The sequence below is a fragment of the Monodelphis domestica genome, chromosome 7, assembly GCF_027887165.1.
Source record: "Monodelphis domestica isolate mMonDom1 chromosome 7, mMonDom1.pri, whole genome shotgun sequence".
Lineage (NCBI taxonomy): Eukaryota > Metazoa > Chordata > Mammalia > Didelphimorphia > Didelphidae > Monodelphis > Monodelphis domestica.
Window position 1 is genome coordinate 189,514,362 of NC_077233.1, and position 21,278 is coordinate 189,535,639.

At 38.6% G+C, this 21,278-nt stretch overlaps 1 protein-coding gene across 3 annotated transcripts in view; it reads right to left on the reverse strand.

Annotated features, from left to right (window-relative positions):
• The window catches only part of MYH11 (myosin heavy chain 11), a 134,361-nt gene that overhangs the window by 112,481 nt on the left and 602 nt on the right, over nt 1-21,278 (reverse strand). The window lies entirely within an intron of this gene.

Below are 21,278 nucleotides of genomic sequence, written 5' to 3' on the forward strand. Positions count from 1 at the left end.
TATGAGTGAAAAGACATCCAAGGTTGTGTCCCTAGGAATGTCTTTGAGGTCAAAGACTTATTTCTGTTGCATCACCACCCACATGTTCAATGCAGTGATTGATTTGTAAGTGGGCAAGAGAAGAATGGAAGGCTAGGCAAATATAGTTTTACTATACAGTAATTCCAAATGGTATAGTATTAGAAACCAATGAATGAGGGATAGGGAGTAGAAAGTCATAGGAACATTAAAACATAGACTTTGACCTGAAAGGGGCTTTAAAGGACATTTCGCCTATCTCTCTTGCTTTAAAGAAAAGGAAGAGCAGCCAGGTAGCACAGTGGATAGAATGCTAGAAGACCTGGGTTCAAATTTGACCTCAGATACTTCCTAGTTGTGTGACCCTGAGCAAGTCATTTAATTCCAATTGCCTAGGCCTTATTACATATCTTCTGCCTTAGAATTGGTACTAAGGCAAAAGGGAGGGAAGAAAGGAAGAAAGGAAGAAAGGAAGAAAGGAAGAAAGGAAGAAGAAAGAAGAAAGAAAGAAAGAAAGAAAGAAAGGAAAGAAAGAAAGAAAGAAAGAAAGGAAAGAAGAGAAAGAAAGAAAGAAAGAAGAAAAGAGAAGAAAGAAAGAAAGAAAGAAAGAAAGAAAGAAGAAAGAAAGAAAGAAAGAAAGAAAGAAAGAAAGAAAGAAGAAAGAAAGAAAGAAAGAAAGAAAGGAAGGAAGGAAGGAAGGAAGGAAGGAAAGGAAGGAAGGAAGGAAGGAAGGAGGAAACAGAAGAAAAACAACTGCCTGATCACACGGGTCGATGAGGATATGATTAGGGATGTAGACTCTAAACAATCACCCTAGTACAAATATCAAGAATATGGAAATAGGTCTTTATCAATGACACATGTAAAACTCAGTGGAATTGATCATCGGCTATGGGAGGGGGGTTGGGGGTAGGGGATGGAAAGAACATGAATCTTGTAACCATGAAAAAATATTCTAAAATCAACTAATTAAATAAAAATTTCCAAAAAAAATAAAAACTCCAAATGTCACAGAGTCAGACATGACAAATAGAATAAAAACCATTTTTGCATACAATATTTTTATTAAATTCACTGAGATTTTCCTTGATACCCTCCATGCAATTCATGACTCCAGGTCTGGTGCTCTATCCATTCTGCCACCTGGCTGCCCCAATTGGACTGGATTTCATCTACCTGTTGGACATCCCTACAGGGATGCCTTCCTGACATCTCAAACTCTGCATGTAAAAACTGAACTTAACTATCTCCCCAAACACCCGCCTCCTCTGAATCTATTTCTATTAATGGCAAAAATCATTCTTCCACTATTAGGCTCTGAGGTTCATTTTTTGTTTTTCCTCTTTCCTCACTTCCAAATCCAGTTGGCTGCTAATTAGATCCATTCCACAATATTCGTTCCATTTCTATATTTCTTACACATCTGTCTCTTCTCCCCCTTATCTGTTTATCCCTACTTCAATCACTCTGATTATCTAGTTATCTCTCATCTAGACTTTTTTAACTCTTACCTTTTGTCTTCAAATCAATATTATCAGTTCCAAGGCAGAAAAGTGGCAAGGTAGGCAATTTAGGTTAAGCAACTTGCCCAAGGTCACACAGCTAAACAGTATCAGAGATCAGATTTAAATTGAAGACCTCCAATCTTCAGGCCTGACTCTATCCACTGATCCATCTAGCTGCCTCTAGATGCTACTTCTTTCACAAAACTGTGTTCAATCCTTCAACTAAAAGAGATCTCTGGGGGCAGCTGGATGGCTCAGTGGATTGAGAGTCAGTTCTAGAGATAGGAGGTCCTGGGTTCAAATTTGACCTCAGACACTTCCCAGTTGTGTGACCCTGGGCAAGTCACTTAACCCCCATTACCTAGCCCTTACCACTCTTCTGCCTTGGAGCCAATACACAGTATTGACTCCAAGATGGAAGGTAAGGGTTTTAAAAATAAATAAATAAAAATAAAAGAGATTTCTTTCTTCTAAAACCTCTCATAACACTCTTTGTTTACATATATCTTATGACCTGTATTGGAGTTATTTGTATATTTGTCATAACTCCCCTTAGAAATTATAATTGATTTTTGAAAAATGTATAGCTGTGAATCCTTTATCCTTTCTAATTTTGTTATTTGTGTTTTCTTTTTCTTTGGCAAAAGTAAGTAGGTTTGTCAAGATATTATCTATTTCTTAATTTAGAAAAATAAACTTGGTTTTATTTACCCATCCTTCTAGTAAAAAAAGTAATTATAAGCTTTATTGTATGGATTATATTTTGTTTTATTCTTGAAACAAGAAAATTTGAAGTTGTGTGACTTGTATTATACAGAGTAGATGCCTAAGAAATATTTGTTGGATTGATTTGAACCTTAAATGTCCCTTTATTTTGGAGGTCTTTTTTTCTGTCCTGTGCCCCTTTGGCAGTCTGGTGAAAACTATGGACTCCTCAGAATAATGTTTGTTAAGTAGTCGAAGGAAACACTAAATTTCAGTTAGAAGTTCATGAAAATAAAGATGTAATTTTTCTTTCCTATCCAAGTTCACAGACCTCTTGAAATCTATTCACTGGCCCATTAGGTGTCGGAGGTTCCAGATTAAGAACTCCTGCCTTAAAGGATATTTTACTTCATCCAACAATCTATCAACAAAATCCATGTGATGTTTAACGATCATGCTGGCCGCTACTAAGGACACAAAGAAGTACAAAATAGATGGCTGTCCACAACGAATTTATAATCTAGTTATGAAAGTAAAAAAAAACTGGCTCCCTGGGCCAACTAGGTGGCTCAGTGGATAGAGTGCCAGGCTGGGAGTCAGAAGATCCTGGGTTCAAATGTGATTTCAGATACTTCCTAGCTGTGTGATCCTGGTCAAGTCACTTAAGTTCTCTATTGTCTACCCTTTTCTGTTCTTCTGCCTTGGAACTAAAACTCAATATTGATTCTAATATAGAAGGTCTTTGAAGGGGGGGGGGGGGAGCTGGCTTTCTTAGCTAGTTCTATCCGACTTGTAAATATAGACATTTTCCAAGACTCTACCCTGGACCTCTTCTGTCTTTACACTTTTCCTTCTTTCATGAACTCATTTACTCCCAAGGATTCAATTACTCTCTGCGTGGATGACTGCCAAGTATGTGCATCGAGACAATCTTTTTACCAAAATTTCAGTCTTGAATCTAGTCTCCTGCCCTCATTTCCACCTGGATGTCCATCAGTATCTAAACTCAACACATTCAAAACAAGAGCCCATCATCTTCCCTAACTCCTTCCTTCTTCCAGACTTCCCTGTTTCTGTTGAGGGCACCTCCAGTCATCCAAGTTTATAATCCTTTTGAGACTATTCTCTCTCTCTCTCTCTCTCTCTCTCTCTCTCTCTCTCTCTCTCTCTCTCTCTCTGATAAGTGAATTTTCAAAAGAAAACTAATTCTCATCCTCCCACAAACCCATCCCTTCTCCAGATGTCCCCATTTCTGTTCAGGGCACCACCATCCTCACCGTTATCCAAGTTTGCAATCTCAGAGTTATCTTTGACTCCTCCCCTCCTTCACTACAACCCCATATCCAATCAGTTGCCAAGTCTTGTTGATCCTTCTTCCACAACATGGCTAACATTTATCTGTCTCCAACTCCATTAATCACCAACTTCAGACCCTCATCAACTCTTTCCTGGACTACTTTAATAGTCTCCTAATTTGGTCTCCCTCTTTCTTCTCCTTCCAATTCATCTTCCACACATATCTGCCAAAAAAATCTTACCAGACTGCCTTATACTCTTCATTATCTTTCTCTACTGATAGGATCAGGAGTGTGTTGCTAAAAGTTTAACAACCAGCTCTCTGAAAGGGGGGGAAAAGTGCCATCATACCATTCAGTTTAATATGCATCATTAACATTTTATCATTATTTTCTTAAGTCTAGTCAATCAGCCAAACAATAAGTCAAGTACTGATTTGTAGCATTTGCCAGTTCCCAAAGCATAAATGCTCACCCTGAAAATTTAACAATTGATTCTTGCCAGTTGGTATTAGCTGACACTATGATAGTCCCTTTCTCAGAAAAATGAAGAAGTTCCCTATTTCCTCCAGGGGATACTCAAAATCCAGCTTAAATATCCCTTTGCAGCCTTATTTTATATAAGGGATCCCAAAGATCTTAGAGTGTCTTTAAAATGCTTAAAACTACCAAGACCTTTGGGGCATTGGATCACTCTCCACCAACACTCTCCATTCTAGCCCAACTGAACCACTACATGGTCCTTGAATTCAGAATTTCCTCTCCCCACTGCTGTGTTTTTCTCTACCTAGAGAGGCAGCACCCTGAAATGGAAAGAATGCTGGCCCTGAAGTCACATAGTCCTGGATTTAATAATAACAGCTAATATTTATCTAGCACCCACTATGTGCCAGGCACTGTGCTAAGCACTTTATACATAGTATCTCGTTTGATCCTCACAACAACTCTGGGAAGTAGGTGCTATTATTATCCCCATTTAACAGGTGAGGAAATAGAGGGAAACAAAGTTCTTAAGTGACTTGCCCAGGGTCACACTGCTAGTAGGTGTTAGTATGGAGATAATAAAGATAATAAAGCTCTATCTCATGACATTTATTAGTATTTAAGCTCAACATGTTCAAAAAAGAGTCTATCATCTTCTCTAAATCCTTCCCTCTTCCCAAACTTCCCCATTTCTGTCGAAGGCACCATTACTCATGATCTTTCTGAAACTATTCACTCTCTCTCAGTGAGTTTGTTTCGGGTATCCAATGAGACAATTAACATAAAGTGCCATATTAAATGTAAACTATCATTGCACATTACCCCGAACACACCCTGCCTCCCATCCTTGCATATTTGGAATGAACTCTTTCTTCAGTTTAACTTCTTAAAATTTTTATCTTCTTTGAAGGATCTCTGTGAAGTCTTCCTTGAGCTCACCAATTTCAAATGTTTTTGCCCTCCTAAAATTAGCCCATAATTTATTTATTTGTATACAGATTATAGAAGCCACTAGATGGCTTAGTGGATAGAGCACTGGGCATGGAGGCAGGAAGACCTGCGTTCAAATTCAGCCTCAGACACTTCCTAACTGTGTGACCCTGGGAAAGTCACTTAAATCTGTTTGTTTTAATTCACAGGTCAAGGAAATGGCAAACCACTCCAGTATCTTTGCCAAAAAATAAAACAAAACAAAAATCCATGCATAGTCCTGGCATGCTTTGGTTCATGAGACCACAATGAGTTAGATAAAACTGAACAACAACAAAAAATACATGATGCATCACTCCTTGCCCTCAAGTAGAATATGGGCTATTAGGAAGGGCCTCTTGATTTTATCTTTAATTCTTGAAACCCAACATAGTTCCTGTCATATAGTAGACAGTAAGTGTTTGTGGAAAGGACCTTAGATGTGGTGTCAGAAAACCTGGATTCTAATCTTGGTTGGGCACCTACTATCTTGAGTGCTCTTGGATAAGATATTTACCTTCTGTGGGCCTCAGTTTCCTCATCTGTAAAATAAGAGTGTTGCACTAGATGACCTCTATGGATCCCTCCAGTTCAAAATCTGTGACGCTATGAATTAAGTTGAATGTTAAAGCAAGAAAACATCTTGGAGCTAATTTAGTCATTGATCATAGAATTTAAGAGCAAAAGACCAAGCCTGGCACATAGTAAACACTACATAAATAGAATTCATTTACATTATTAATATTGTTGTTAATCTGATCCAATCCTTTCGTTTTATAAATGAGGAAGCCAAAGTCTGAAGAAGTGAACTGATCTGACTGAAAGGCAAAGATCTAGTCATTGGCAGAACCAAGATTCAAACTCTAGGGTCCTAATTCACAAGCCTAATGGTCTTTCTTTATTTTTCTTTCTTTTTTCTAAAAAACTCCTACTGTCAGCCTTAGAATTGATACTAAGTATTGATTCTAAGGTAGAAGAGTGACAAGGGCTAGACGATTGGAGTTAAGTGACTTGCCCAGGGTCACACAGCTAGAAAGTGTCTGAGACCAGATTTGAACCCAAGTCTTCCCAGCTCTAGGCCTTAGCACTCTATCTGGTGTACTTTCCATTAAAGCATCCTCTTTCCCTTATGCTATTAGTCAATCAATCAGAAATTATAGTTCTTTAGCACTTACTCTTGTTCTAGACAGATCTATGGCAAAAAATAAAATTTAATTAATATAAGGCAGCCCAATAACTGGTGCCAAACATATTGGGATTCAAAAGGTGGGAGAAATCACTTCAGTCTGGGGTGACCAAGACTTTTACATGGCTTTGGATTAATCCTTGTAGAATGGAGAAGATTAAGGCAAGCAGAGAAAATGCAGGCAGACATTCTGGATGGGAATGAAAGAAGCAAAAGACCTCTCTGGAGGACAATGGGGAGACCAGGTGTCTTTCGGGGAATTAGGGGCGATGGAGGGCTGAGGGTTCTGGTTCTTCACATACAAATCACTTTTATTCCAGAAGAAAATCATCTTAGACTGTAACTGTGTGAAGTGGAGCCTTTTATAACAACAGCTTCCAACTCTTCCAAGAATAAGCATCCCAAATGAGGATATGTGACAGTCAAGATATACTGTGTAACTCATAGTCATATTTCAGCAGAAAATATTCCAGAGGTTACTTCTAAGGTTGGGATGAAGAATTTGGCCTGATCTGTGAGAAGCTGCTCTGATCCCAAAACTAGGTGTCTGTCGGTGCTCCCCGTACACAACTGGAAAGAAAGTGGGTACGAAAAGATGGAGGCAAAGATTGTGATGTATGAATATAAGGAAATGTTGTTGGCGTTGCCAGAAAGAACAGGTTCAGAGAAATGTTTATGACCTGCGACTCGCTGGGCCTTGTGGTGTAAATCTGTGATTTTTGCTGTTTGGGAGAAACTGAGGCTGGTGGATCACTTGGATTTGGGAATTCTGAATTTGGAAGTGGACCAAGTCAATGGCATGTCTGGCACCAATAGGGTGATCCTCTGAGAAAGGGGGCGGCACCCAGTTGCCTAAGGAGAGTCTAACTGGTCTCAATTGGAAATAGAGGTCAAAGTTACCAAGTCAACCAGCAGTGGGATTGGACCCATGAGTGGCCGTTATACTTTCAGTGTGAGATAGAGAGACCTGGTCATAAATTTATTTTTTTTAAAACCTTTACCATCCATCTTGGAATCGATACTGTGTATTAGTTCTAAGGCAGAAGAGTGGTAAGGGCTAGGCAATGGGGGTCAAGTGACTTGCCCAGGGTCACACAGCTGGGAAGTGTCTGAGGCCAGATTCGAACCTGGGACCTCCCGTCTCTAGGCCTGGCTCTCAATCCACTGAGCTACCCAGCTGCCCCCTATACATTTTTTTTAAATTGTATAAACTGTTACAGAATGAAGACAGCAGATATCAAACAATATACACAATAACGACAGCAAATATAAATGAAAACCACACTGAAAGGCAATCAAACTCAGTTTGGAGGAAATGAGCAAGTTTGATTTCAGATAGCAAATCTGAAGTAAGAGTCAGGGGACTGTGGATGCATACCCTCTCAATCATAATGTCACTTGCTTTTGCTTAATTACAGTTTGTGACAACAATATAAATGAAATGATATATGTAAATCTCCTAAGAAGATCTATAAGGATTTCTGGAAGAAGGGAGGGAATTATTGGGAAATCGCTATGGTATTTTTAAAAATTAATAAAATTAAAAAAAAATCAGTATCCACTTCTCCACACTGGGCTCCCCAATGAGCTGTCTTTACTGCAGACTAAATCTGTACCATTACACATCATTCCACTGTGCTACCACAACAGTCTCCTAGAAAAACTCCAAAAATGGAGCTACAGCATCTGAGTGTGCTTTGTGGAGCAAATGGAAAAGGTAAATACTGTTCACCACAATGATAAACTTTATTCTCTCTGGGGGAGAAAACAAACATTATTTTGTTCGTTGGAAGAGCTGGCCTGCTCAGGAAAAGAGGCAGGATCCCCAAATATTGACTCAAAAAGAAAGAAACTAATGTATCCTAGTCACTCTCATTCTCTTTTCTGTAACAGGGCAAGATCCAGACCATAAGCAAGAATATAAGTATCTAATATCGCAAGATAACCTTCAGGTTGTTAAGATTTACCGAATTTCCTATACCTCTCCTTGGAAGATCAAAGGCTCAGAGCTTTAGATATAAAAGGGACCATCTGGTCTGGCCCCTCATGTTACAGATAAGAAAACTGAGACCCATAGAAGGTCAATTATCTGCCAGAGGTCACACAGGGACTAAGTGACAGAAGCAGGATTTGCATATAGGTCTTCCAGTGGTCTTTCCAAATACCATTTTGCCCTTTCTCTCATTGCACTACAAGTAATCACAGTTAACAATTGTACACTGGGGCACAGTAGATAGAGTACTGGACCTGGAGTTAGGAAGACCTAAATTCAAATCCAGCCTCAAACATTACTAGTTGTGTTACCTTGGACAAGTCAGTTAACCCTGTTTACCTCCATTTCCTCATCTGTAAAATGAATTGGAGAAGGAAATGGCAAACCACTCCAGTATCTTTGAAAGAAAATTCCAAATGTGGTCACAAAGAGTCAAATACAACTGAAACAACTGAACAGCAACAACATTTGTATAATATTTTACCAAGCACACTTCTTAAAACAACTCCGTGAGGTGTGTTAATAGGTAATATTATTCCCATTTACAGATGGGGGAAATTAAGCCTCAGAAATCACTTAATCATAACTGACATTTAAGTAGCACTTTAAAATTTACAAAGCATTTTACTTATATCATTTCTTTCGAGCTTTGTAAGAACCCTGGGAAGTAGAAAACCACAGATATTATGTTCATATTTCATAGATGAGGCTCAGAGAAACTAGGAGAATTGCCCAAGGTCATTGCTCAAGTAAGTAGCAATGTTGGAATTTGAACAAAGTTCTTCCTGACTCCAAGTCCAAGGCTTTATCTTCAATTCTACTCTGCTTTTCAAGGAAGGAAGGAAAGAGAGAAAGAGAGAAAGAGAGAAAGAGAGAAAAAGAGAAAGAAAGAAAGAAAGAAAGAAAGAAAGAAAGAAAGAAAGAAAGAAAGAAAGAAAGAAAGAAAGAAGAAAGAGAGAGAGAAAAGGAAAGAAAGAAAGAAAGAAAGAAAGAAAGAAAGAAAGAAAGAAAGAAAGAAAGAGAGAAAGAGAGAAAGAAAGAAAGAGAGAGAGAGAGAGAGAGAAAGAAAGAAAGAAAGAAAGAAAGAGAGAGAGAGAGAAAGAAAGAGAGAGAGAACAGAAAGAAAGAGAGAGAGAAAGAAAGAAAGGAGAGAGAGAGAGAGAAAGAAAGAAAGAAGAAGAAAGAGAGAGAGAGAGAAGAGAGAAAGAAAGAAAGAGAGAGAGAGAGAAAGAAAGAAAGAGGAGAGAAAGAAAGAAAGAGAGAGAGAGAGAAAGAAAGAAAGAAAGAAAGAAAGAAAGAAAGAAAGAAAGAAAGAAAGAAAGAAAGAAAGAAAGAAAGAGAGAGAGAGAAAGAAAGAAAGAAAGAGAGAGAGAAAGAAAGAAAGAAAGAGAGAGAAGAAAGAAAGAGAGAAGAGAGAGAAAGAAAGAGAGAGAGAGAGAAAGAAAGAAAGAAAGAAAGAAAGAAAGAAAGAAAGAAAGAAAGAAAGAAAGAAAGAAAGAAAGAAAGAAAGAAAGAAAGAAAGAAAGAAAGAAAGAAAGAAAGAAAGAAAGAAAGAAAGAAAGAAAGAAAGAGGAAGGAAGGAAGGAAGGAAGGAAGGAAGGAAGGAAGGAAGGAAGGAAGGAAGGAAGGAAGAAGGAAGGGAAAAAGAAAAGCTTAGTTTAGAAAATATTTTCACAGGATTTAATCCTACATCTTTTGTATCTAAAACCAATACTTCTTCCATTACACTCTACATTATTTTATCCTATGCATTGAGCCTTTATTTGTAAGCAGTGTAAATATTTCATTGTCTCTATGTATTTATACTTTTAAGTTTTCTGCACTTTAAAAAAATATGTCTGGAGGAGGGTGGGAGGAAGGGAGGGAAAGAACATGAATCATGTAACCATGAAAAATATTCTTAATTAATTAACTAAATTTAATTTTAAAAAATTATCTGCATCCATGTCATTGTTCTCAAATTGCAAACACAGGAGAAAAGAAAGACATCTGTCCATTTTAGTCTGTATAGCCTAACAGGCAAAGAAGCATAGAGATAGTTCATATTGGTTTGTCTCCACTCCTCTCATCCTCCCAACTGGTATATATCACAGCCCAAATCCTCTGAAAATGCATACTAGGTCCTGATGACATAATGAAGAGCTAATGGAATAATTTTTACCCAAGGAAATACATACAATGCAGACAACTTTCCATAAACCACAGACTGGGGAAAAATTAATGGCAGAAACAAGAACCCAAGAGTTGTCATTGCCAGAAACCTGCTCTAATCTGTACTCTATAAGCAAAAACTGAAATCAGCCCCAAGGAATTTGTTGCTCTCAAAAAAAAAAATAGAGGAACCAACTTGACTCAGTGAAGAACATTGCTTTCCATTTCTCTGATATCCTACGTATTTATAATGTGTGCTGATTCCATTTTCCACTAGGAGTAACAGAGAAGAATTAAAAAAAGTTCAGAAAACTTTAGAGACCAATAATGCTTCAGTATGAATTGGGACTAGATATGAGATTTTTGGGTTTTTTTGGTGGGGATGGGGTAAAGGGAACTCCTAGGACAATGTGGTGGCACAGTGGATAGAATGCTACAGCCTGGAGTTAAGACCTGAGTTCAAATATGGCCTTAGACACCTACTAGCTATGTGATCTTAGGCAAGTCCCTTAACCTCAGTTTCCTCATTTGTCAAATGAGCTGAAGAAGGAAATGGCAAACCATTCCAGTATCTTTGCCAAGAAAACCCTAAATGGAGTCATGAAGAGTGAGACACAACTGAAAAAAAATCAACAACAATGGAACTCCTAGATGAAGCCCTCCTCTATTGATACAGGTCAGCATCTTCTCCATAACTCTATAGAGAAAGAGGTTCAATGACTTGCCCAGGGTCACATAGCCAGTAGGAATGAAAGATGGGACTTGAACCTAGGTCATCTTGGTTCTATAGCCAAACTGACTTAGGTATCAGTGACATCAATGTAATTCTAGCTTTGACATGCAACTTTCATTATCAATACAATTTTTGGCTCTTTCTGGAAGGTTCTATACCCCTAGCTTCCCGTTCCCTGACCCACTGGATGAGGAGGAGAAGAAGTAGACATACTCCTTCTACACTTCTAAAACTCTACTCCCATTGTCATTTAGCAACTTCATCTTCAGTATCTGCTCCATTCATCTATATAGACCTAACCAAAGCCTCCTCTCTGTTATTACAAGTTCCCAGGTCATTCTCCATCCTTTCTCAAGAAGATCAACTTACTCCCAACTACTGCCCATATATTTATGGTCTTCAGTCTTCATGTTGATATGCCCTAAAAATCTTGGCCTCCCCAGTCATCAAGCACTCCAATTCCCATGATCTGCATCTTCATTCCACCTCAGTGATGCATGAGCTTGTTTTTCCCTAGATCTCAACATCATCTATGATTGTTTATCCTCTAAGATCCAGAGCTCTGCCCTTCTTCCAACAGATGACAACTTCCTTTCCTCTACCCACTTCTTCCTAATCTTATTCTTCAACCCCATTACAACCTTCATCCATCATTGCTCTTCCAAACACTTGTTCATGCTCTCATTTAATTTTCTTCTTCCCTTTACAGTTTTGACCCTAGAATTGACCAGTTCAGCTCTACACGATTCTCTACATCTGAAGGTTTATTTGTTCCTCTCTACAATTCCCTACTCATGCTTTGCCAATCCCATCCCTGTATTAGTCCACCAACTATCTACTCCTAATCATTGCTACTGAATACCTCTAGATCAAATAAAATAATACATGAATTGGGCCCACTATAAATTTGTGTTAACTAATCTCTACCAGGTCCTCACTGGTACATAGCAATCCTTTTTTATGTTTCTCTCGTTGATGTTTATCACATTTTCTAAGTGCCTAATACAAATATTCTCTTCTCTCCTCAAGCCCTCTATGTCATTCCTACCTCCTCATTCTCAGCAGAGGTCCTTCCTTTTATACCTTACTAACGCAACTGGGGTCATTCAACATGAGTTCTATCTTCTTCTCTATTTCACAACTAAGAACTATCTCTAAACCGTCTCCCATTCTCTTCTCCTTTGCTCCAGACTCAGAGAAAAAAGCTACTTCTGCCTCTTCTTTCAAAGACCAATTATTCTACATGGATCCCTAATCTCTTCCCTTCGATCTTCCCCAGGACTGTGTCAGATCAGAGATGTTAAACACTTTAATACTCCCTGAGCATAGCCCAGCCAGATTAAAATTGAATTGGGAAATATTTAATGGAATAAATAAAAATATAATAAAACCTGACAATATTACATTTAAAATCTAAATCAATATGCAGGGATCCTCATGTACAGATGAGTGGCCCCCATCTCTATTTGAGTTTGACATTACTAACTCAAATCATTCCTGTCTCTCTCTCTCATTTTTGGTCTCTAAATATCTACAAGATCATTCATTGCCTATAAATATGCTTAGGTCTCCCTATCCTTAATTAATAAATAAATGAATAAAGCTTTACTTCACTTTTCCATTTCCTCAAGGAATCATCCTATATCTCTTCAATTTCATAAGGAAACTCCCAGATAAGGTTATCAATCCTCATTGCCTCCAGCTTATCTCCCACTTACTCCTTAGTTATTCCAAACTGGCTTAAGTTACTAAAGTTTCCATCTCTCAGGTCATCAATTATCTCCTAACTGCTAATGCCTAAGGTCATTTCTCAACCTCCTCTTACTTGATTTCTCTGCAGATTCTGACTTCATCAACTACCTTTCCTCCTCCTTGATAGTCTTTCTTCTCTTGGCTGCAGAGCTGGGTAAATGGGGCTTTGCCCTGGTGAATGGACATGGGGGAACAGAGTATCCTCTCTCCCCTAGGTAGTCATCATCATCATCATTCTTGCCCCTGCCCTATCACTGCACCTTGACTTAGAGTGCTCTAAGAAATATGAGGCATAACTACCTTTATCCCAACCCATCACTTATGCCCCACTTAACTCCAAAAGGAATGAAATTTCAAGAGCTAAGTGGGTCCCCTCCTATCTGTACCCATGAGTAGCATCCCACCCCCACAACTAAAAAACAATCTGAATTTAACCCAAGGGCAGTTGCTGTTCATTGAGGCCAGCATCTCATCATTTGTGACACTGCTTTCCTAGTTCTCCTTTTACATGTCTGTCTGCTCCTAGTCAGCATCCTTTATTAGATTATCATCCATCTCCTGAACATTAGGTGGGAGTATTCTCCAAGGTCTGCCTTGGTTTCTTCTCATTCTATACTCTCTCTTAGTGATCTTTCTTGCAATTCTAGGCTCAATTATCATCTCTGTGAAGCTGATTCCCCATCCTATACATCCAATCCCAAACTCATGAACTCTAGTCTTTCATTACCAATTGCCTGGTTATCTTTCCCCCAAATCCTCCTCCAAGCTTCCCTGTTTCTATTATCACCAGCGGTCATGTCTTGACATATTGAACTTCCCCACAGTTCTCACATCCTGCCCCTTCTGTCTACTCAAAAGGCCATTTATGTTAGTTCAGGACCTTCATGAACCATTACAATAGTTTCCTCACTGGTCTCTCTGCCATAGGCCTGTCCTGTCTCCAACCCAGCCTTCATCTAGCTGCTAAAATAATCCTCCAAAGGCACAGGTCTGATTATGTAACTCACCTACTGAAAAACCTTCAGCGACTCACTGTGCCTCCAAAATAAAGAACAAATTCCTCAGCCTGGTGTTTCAAGACCTCTGTAATCTGGATCTAATGTGCCTTTCCAGACTTGTTTCCTATCACTCCTCACTCCATCCAGTCTAGGTTCCATTCACCCTTCACAATTCTTGTGAAGCTATCCATGGGGTTTTCTCCTTTTTTTCTTAAACCCTTACCTTCTGCCTTGGAGCCAATACTGTGTATTGGCTCCAAGGCAGAAGAGTGGTAAGGGCTAGGCAATGGGGATTGTGATTTATCCAGGACCACACAGCTAGGAAGTGTCTGAGGTTAGATTTGAACCCAGGACCTCTAGGTCTGGCTCTCAATCCACTGAGCCACTAAGCTGCCCCCCATGGGGTTTTCTTGACAAAGATGCTGGAGTGGTTTGCCATTTCTTTCTCCAATGGATTCAGAAGATCCTTTTGACAAGCAATTAGAGGTTAAGTGCTTTGACCAGTCACACAGCTAGGAAGAGTCTGAGGCTGCTTTTGAACTCATCTTCCTGATTCCAGGCCCAGTGCTCAACCACTGAGCCACAAGGACAACTAGCTGCTCCCTAAACTTAGCATTCTGCCTCTCTTATCTCCATATCTTCTCACCGTCCTTTTCCATCATGCCTGGAGAGGTCTTATTGCTGCATCTTAACAGCCTAATTTCCTTCCTGGCTCAATTCAGGTACCATCTCCTACAAGAAGCTCTTCTGGATCTCCACAGTGTTTTAGTGTTCTCTCACTTCACCGATTATCATGCCTTTACTCAGCCATTGTATCCCTCTGACAGAATGTAATTGCCTTGAGAACGGGAACATAATATCTTTTTGTCTTTATATCCCCAGACATAACAGTATTTTTGTACAGTAGGAACTTAAATGTTTGTTAATTGAACTAATTCCAATCTTCTTCACAGAAAATGTCACAGGAATAGGGGTGTTGTGAGGCTCCAGTGAAATAAAGGATTCAAAGTACTTGTCAACCTTAATGTGTGATATAAATGGAAGTAATTATTATTGCTAGTTTCCAGGTCAGTGATGGTGTAAGCCCTGAGGCTCTTACTGCCCTCCAGTGGAATTCAAGCAAAGTTTGGAAAGCAACAGAAGAGTGTGTTTTCATAACTAGGCTCTGGGGGGTAAATAGATGGCTCAGTGAACAGAGTGCCAGGTCTGGAGATGGGAATACCTGGGTTCAAATTTGGTATCAGACACTTCCTAGCTGAATGAATCTGGACATTTAACCCCAATTGCCTCGCCTTTACTGCTCTTCTCCCTAGGAACCCTTGCAGTAAGGTTTTAAAACAACAACAACTAGGTTCTGGGTGGGTGGAGGGAAATATAGATAGTCACATCCTTTAAGTTTAATCTGTGTTATTCACACTTTCTTAAATCTAGACAATCAACAAAACAATAAATGGAGTCCTGATTTGGAAGGCTTGCTATTTTTTTGAAGTATAGATACATTGAAAATTTAACAATTGGCTCTCTCAAGTCAGCTAATCCATATACATATGGATTATATATATATATACACTTTACACAAGCTATGAGAAATCATGAAATAGAAACAAGGGAGTCAGAGAACTTGGGTTTGTATTCTGCTGCTGATGTGTACTACCAGTGTGACCTTTGATAAGTCACTAACTTCCATGGTCTTTGGATTCCTCATCTATAAAATGAAAGTCTTGGACAAGATGGCCTCCAGTGTTCCCTCAAGATTTAGATCTATGAACCATTCTCTATCAGGGATTTTAAACCCAGCATTACTGAACTTATTTTTTAATATATACATAGGGATCCATAGACTTTACTAATCTGACAGAGGCATCCATGATGACAAAGAAATGTAAGAATCCTTACTCTACAGAAAGGTGCATGCACAAATTGGGAAATGTATGAACAAAGACTAGATGGGTTAGGTATTACAAAATAGTGTCTGCATCCCAGTGTTAGATTTCCAAATTTGGGAGTGATACATGAGATACATGCCAACAAGTTGGTGCAGTCAAAGATAGGCTCTGAGAGAGTATTAAAAAAATGCCGTACAAGAATGGCAGTAATACTTGAATCTAGAAGAAAAGTTGAAAAAACTAGCCCCTGAGATAATTTTTTTAAAGGTAAGCTTTTTTTTTTTTTAGTGGATATCCTAAGTCCTTAGGCATGATTAAGAAAGAGACAGAGAAAGAGAGAGAGAGAGAGAGAGAGAGAGAGAGAGAGAGAGAGAGAGAGAGAGAGAGAGAGAGAGAGAGAGAGAAAGGGATAGAGGGAGGGAAGAAGGAAGGAAAGAAGGAAAGAAGAGAGAAAAAAGAAAGGGTAGTTTCCTTAGAAGAAAGATCAATGATCCAATAGTCACCACATGAACAACAGTGCCTTCAACACCCAAAGAGCCTTGGCTGCCCAACTGATGACACTGAGATACTCCAGACAAGATCACTGGCCACTCCTATCTTAAGTAGAATTCACCGCCTCTCTCTTGACAGCCTTATCAACTCCTCTCTCCACTTCCAAGATATGGAAACTTCTAATGGCCCTGTGAACATCTCAGTGATGTGCTATGCAAGAAAATATGCAGACTCAGTTAAAACTTTTTACAAAGCACTGCTAAGTGATTGACCGAATAGCATGAATCTATCAGGTTCAAAGGAACTGTATCTGAGTGCCCCTGTATACAAGGTAGTGGATGTAGTGCCTGAACTGCTGGTCTTGGAATCAGGAAACTCTGCCTTTGAATCCCATCTTTGACATTAATGTGACTCTTAGCTTTTCTGAACCATGGCTTCCTCATCTATAAGATAGAAATAATAATACTTGCTACGACTGCCTCTTGATGCTCTTCTGAGGCCCAAATTTAAAGGGCTATTTACTTAAAGCACTATGAAAACTTTAATGATTATATTAAATTTTAGCTATTATTTCCCCCAGAGCCATGTTGGCAAACCTATGGCATGCGTGCTGGCGGGGGCTGCTCCCTTCCACCCTCCACCCATGCCTGAGGATGTTTCTCACATCACCCACCCTTCTGCCCCAAAGCCCAATGGGAGCACTTCTTCCCTATCCTGTCTGGGGTAAGGGGGGACGGGGGTGCAGGGCTGGTTCACAGGAAGCAGTTTGGTCACTCAGTCCTAAAAGTTTTGCCATCACTGCCATAGAGGAATATAAATTCCTTAAAGGCAGGAACTGACTTTTTTGTTGGTTGGTTGATTGATAGATCTTTGTATTCCCAGAGCCTAACCTGGTGCCTTATATATACATATATAAATACCTAATAAATGTTGATTGAATAGAATTGACTCACATGAAAATCAAGAAATCACATAAACAGGCAGCTTTTCTCAAAAGGTGATTGTGTATCCTGGCCAATTACTTGTTTCTGAGTTCTTTGCTTATCTTTACCATTATGGATTTTTCTTTTTTTAATACTTACTGTCTGTCTTAGAATCAATAGTAAGTATTGCTTCCAAGGCAGAAGAGCAGTAAGGGCTAGAGAACTGAAGTTAAGTGACTTGCCCAGGGTCACATAGCTAGGAGCACCTAAATTCATATTTGAACCCAGGACCTCCCATCTCTAGGCCTGGCTCTCAATGCACTGAACCACCTAGCTACCCTTCTCTCATTATTTTTAAGAAGGAGCTCATTAGTCTATGTAACAAGCACACCAACAAAGAATGTCCAACAATGATTAGGATTTTAAGGAAGTTTGTTTTGGAAAAACTTTATTTTCCCAATGGAGACTTCAAGTAAAGATTTTATTCTCTGAATATGAACATGGAGACAACTAGGAAAAAACTAAAGCTCTGACTCCTTTCTCTGTCAACTTTAGTGTCCTGTGAGTCATACTTGACCATATTTGCTAGAATTTTTTTTTTCTGCACAGGATTGCAACTACTCCAAGGGACTTTAGACATTACCCAGACATGGAGGGGGATATGATTGGGTATGTAGACTGTAAGTGATCAATCTAGCAAACATCAACAACATGGAAATAGGTTCTGATCAAGGACACATGTAAAACCCAGTGGAATTGCGTGTTGGCTACAGGAGGAGGGGGGGGCGGGGTAGGTGAGAGAAGGAACATGATTCTTGTAACCAGAGGAAAATATTCTAAATTGACTAATTAAATAAAAATTTCAAAAACAAAAAAATAAAATAAAGTATCCAGACAAATCCCTTTATTTTAAAGATGAGGAAACTGAGCTCCAGGCAAGCAAAAAGATATAATTTTCTCCAAAATGACCCCATTAATTAGGAATGCTTCCAGTTACCTAGAATTAGAGATAAAGGTCCCCAAATTTGGACCATCTATGAAGTCAAGTAAAGGCCACAATGACAGTTGAGAATATCAACTCTGAATGCATCAGTTCTCCCTAGTAAAGATAATATCTATGGGGAGATCCAAGGAAAAATAAGAAGATGGATTAACTGTGAATGTCCTCAAAGGGCAACCCAATTTTAATCCTGAAATATGGAATTTAAGTCCATTATTTAGGTGGCATATGATTTTTCTGAGGAGGGTATGTCAGCTTCCAAAGAATAAGATGACAAAATTCCCTACATTCCCCAGTCAGAGTTTCCTATGGTGGCAGAACTCAGCTATTTAATTCCCTTGTATGATCTCAGAAAAGATTACTGTATATAATCGCAAAGGAGTAGATATATAAGAATCCTGACCCCTGGAATGAAGTGAGAAATGAGTCTATTCCCTTGGTCTTTCCTTGTTTTTAGTTCCTTGAGATCCGGGAGAAGATATTTATTATCTCTTTTTAAGAGGAAAAAGCAAGTGCTAGGGCAAATGCAAGTGTGTTTATCAATAAGTGTCTTCATTTGACAAAAAGATAAATTAAGGGGAGAGCTTTCCTTTACAAAAAGCTCATAGGTTTTTATCAAATCAGCTTCCCCAAACAAGCAGTTTTCCTACCCTCTCAAAACTCATCTGAGCATTAAAAATGATCCATGAAGGAAATTATTCTCATTAGAGAAACTGATTTCTTTTTTCAAATGAACTTTATTGGTTACCATTAGCTAGGGAAATCTACTTGGGTTCAAAGACATTTGTTATTTTCTGGCTATCTTCTTATATCTTCCAGATGAGGCATGACACTTAAAAAAAAAAAAAAGAATTTCATAGAGACAGAAAGACATCTGCCTGGGATTCTGGTCAGCCTGTAGGGAAGGAGATGGGCACAATGACCTTTTGAGGTCTCAGGGTATATTGGTATCCTGGAATTCTTTATCTATTTGCTATGTTTCTAGCCTGAACAAGTGAGGGGAGGATATTCCTAAAATGGCAGACTATTGATATCAAAAAGCAACTCCCAGAGAATGTTACTATTGATCTCAGAATCTGCGGAAACCTGTACCATGAATCATCACGGCCTTGGAACTAATCATGAAAATAAGAGATAAATGCCATTCTTCTGGCTTCCATCCATCAGAGCTAATAGATAATCTTTGCACTTTCAAAGTATTTTCTCCTCTTTCCATATGAAAATTCTTTCAAATTCTTGTATAGCCTTCATGAAATTTTGTCTTTCTTCAAGGTATTGATCAAGACAATTATGTGAGTTTTTAAAGCAGGGGTAAGGGAAGAAAAGGAGAGAAATACAATTGTGCCAGTAAATCTGGTTTCCTGTTGTCTTCTGATAGAATGAAATCTTAATAATGCCAACAAGACTGAAATGTGTCATTAACTTAACCATTTGATAGAGCAGAGGATTCCAATAATGGTTTCTAGTTCAGAGTGCCCTCTATTATATCAGTTAAATTTGACAAAAGGAGGAGTTAAAAACAGACCCTTCTTTTACAAGACAGATTCTCAGTTTAGTTTCCTTAAATTAGTTTTCCTGTCTGTAAAATGAAGAGTTGAACTGGGAGATCTCCAAGTTCTCTTCTAGCTCTGAAATTCAAGGGTCTTTTATATTTAAAATACAGACTGCATGTTTAAAGCCCAGGACACCTGTTGTGATTTTATGCACTGTAGAGAGTAGTACCATTTTCATATACACACACACACACACACACACACACACACACACAAATATGTTCAGTCTTCTCTTCTTAAATAATAAGAGCAAAAGTCCTCTTTTCTCCAGAATTGTGATTAAAATCAGGTAAGCGGGACTGTCTCTCAACAACCTCCACATCTCTGAAAAGAATAGGGTAAGGAAAGACAAATTCCTTGATTCACAACTAACAAGAAGAAATAATTTGAAAAGGGCTCTGGGTGCTCAACATATGAACACTACCATAAAAGGACATGTTCTCCTCAATACTAGCTGTTCCACAGAAATGTAATGATAACAAATTCAAAACAAATACCTTGTAGGGAATAACACGCCTATTTCCAAGTGATAATAAAACTGCAGGGCTTTACATGGAAAGAATCAGAGCATTTGTATGGAGGAAAGCAAACTAAGAAATCTCTAAGTTGGTATTTTCAGACTTTCATTTATTCACTCATTCATTCAACAAACATTTATTGAGAACCTATTATGTGTGGCACTGTACTAGTAATTGGGCAAGCCACAAGGTTTCATAAGACAGATTCTCTGCCCTCAAAGACTCTACATTACAATAGAAGAACTAAATAACTATCATGGCATGCACCTAAATAACTATCATGCAAATTGGAACTTAATAGTTCTTAAAAGAAGCTATGAATCTGAATAGGGTTATGGTCACTTACAACGAGAGAAAATGAACATTCCTGTGATTACCAGCTTTGGCAGGCTCAAGGAAGGTTTCATAGGAGGAGAGGCAGTTTCTTCACTCATTTTCTAAAATAGCCAGCACCCTCTATTACCAAACTGAGAAAAAATCCAGACTTCTAGTAATTCACAGAAAGCCCATTTAATTTCTCAAAGGAATACTGACCAACACATATTATGCAAACAAAAAATGAATTAATAGACAAGAGACACTTGAGATTTAGGCTTTTCTCCATTAAGTACTGAGATGAAGAGTAAGGGTACATTTTATTGAGGCACTCAAGAAACTTTTACATACTGCCATCTACTGACTTTCTTTAACCATGTCTTAGAACTCATTCTCACTGGGAAAAATTGCTGTAAATGGCATTTAAAATACACAAGAGAGAAATAATTCAGTTCAGTAGTCCTTTGCTTGGCTTGTCTCAGTCAGACATGGGCCAATTTGCAAGTTGTTTCCCCAAGTACCAAATTCCTTTGAAAGGTGCACGAGCTGAGATGGACATGGATGAGAAATATTCTGCATAAATAAACACTCTTGATAATAGAATTGGATGATCTTTCACTACTGGCTGCCCAGGAGTTGCAAAAAGCCTTGCATCAAATTGATGGTATAGTCAATAGACAATAGTCTGGGGATGTTCCAGCAAATTTAAGGAACTGTAAAGTCCATTCCCACTTTTAAAATAAGATTAAAAAGGATTGTACTGATGATGCATGGTGATGCTTTGAGATTTGAACAAGGCATCT